Below are 1,595 nucleotides of genomic sequence, written 5' to 3'. Positions count from 1 at the left end.
GTTGCCCATCTCTGTCTACCTTGTATACCCAGGGGGTGGGAATGATCCTCACTGTAAAGATTTGTTCCCTCTTTTGAGCTACTGCATCCATAGGTATAGATCAAGTTCATCAAATTGTATCAGATTCCTCTTTTTTCCTCTTCTTTCTTTTTCTAGTCGAGATCTGATCATCTAGCCATTGAAGCCAGCTCAAGTGAGTATCCATCTGCAAGTGTGGGTGTTCTTGTTCATCTCCCCCACTTCTTTGCAGCTGGACACTTCACTTTCTACTCCAGTTCTCTGTGGCTGTGTCACTGTCTCTGGGCCCCAGGAGTCCCCAGGTCTTGCCACACTGCTGGCCATCCAGGTCTCAACCCAGGTTTACAGGAGTCTCTTGAATGTGGTCTGATTTAGCTCACAACTTCATTGCTGTTTTTCCCCCACTTCCCCTTATTGGTGACTAATGTGGTCATCAGTCAGTCCACATGCCTGCTCGTGTATTCCCCTTGAGTCTTAGTCTTGGAAGGGGTTTGCCCTGAGGGGACCCAACCACTTACCTTGATGTCTCCTGGGCGAGCAACTTGCTTGTTCTTGTAGTAGTCATTCAGACTGCCATTATTGTTTTTGTTTTTTTTTTTCCTGTTGGTCTTTCTTTCAAGAAGTATCTTCTGTTCTCCTAGCTGCTCCAGGCTGGTCTGTTTGTCCCTGGAAGGAAAATTTTAAAGGTTAGGATTAAAAACAGATTACACAGTTGCAGAAGAAAAAAATATCATTAAGGTTAAACTACCTAAACTGCTTAATATTTCCCATAGGTCATGGAGTATTCTATTTTAATTTTAAGTCTTTTTTTTTTTTTTTTTCTTCTGTGCTACTTGGATAGTTCTACTTCTAAACATTATATTTTTAAATTTCTTTTCTCATCATATTTATGGTTTTTTCTTGTTTTGGACCTCATTTTCCTGCTTCTTCACATCTGTATTAATCTCCTAGGGCTGCCATAACAAAGTACCACAAACTAGGAGGCTTAACAGAAAAGAAATTTATTGCCTTTTCTACTAGAGGGGAGAGTGTGATGGTTCTGTAAGATAAGCACTGGACTGCAAACCACAAGCTCCCAGAGAAGTAAATAAGCCTTTCTGCTCTTGCAAAGATTTATAGTCTCCATGACCCTATACTGGTTCGCTGTGAGTATCAACTGACTTCAAGTCACTTCACAACAACAACATAACTACTAGAGGTTAGTAGATTAAATTCAGGGAGTTGGCAGATCTATGTTATCTCCAAAGACTCCAGGAAAAGAGTCTTGTCTTTCCAAACTTCTTGTAATCTCAGGCATCCCTTGGCTTCTAGCTACAGCATAACATTTTCATTACATGGTTGTCTCTCCTTTGTTGTGTCTCTATGTATCTTCTTTTTCAAGTTGTTTTTAGGTGCCGTCGAGTTGGCACCAACTCATAGAAACCCTATGCACCACAGAACAAAACAAAGTCCGATCCTGGGCCAACCTCTGTTGCCACACTTGAGTCCATCGATGCTGCCACCTGGCCAATCCATCTCTTTGATGGTCTTCCTCTTTTTCTCTGACCCTCCATCTTACCAAGCATGATATCCTTCTC

This window comes from Chrysochloris asiatica, unplaced genomic scaffold, assembly GCF_000296735.1.
Source record: "Chrysochloris asiatica unplaced genomic scaffold, ChrAsi1.0 scaffold00050, whole genome shotgun sequence".
In the NCBI taxonomy this organism is placed as follows: Eukaryota; Metazoa; Chordata; class Mammalia; order Afrosoricida; family Chrysochloridae; genus Chrysochloris; species Chrysochloris asiatica.
Note: the sequence above shows the minus strand (reverse complement) of the source record.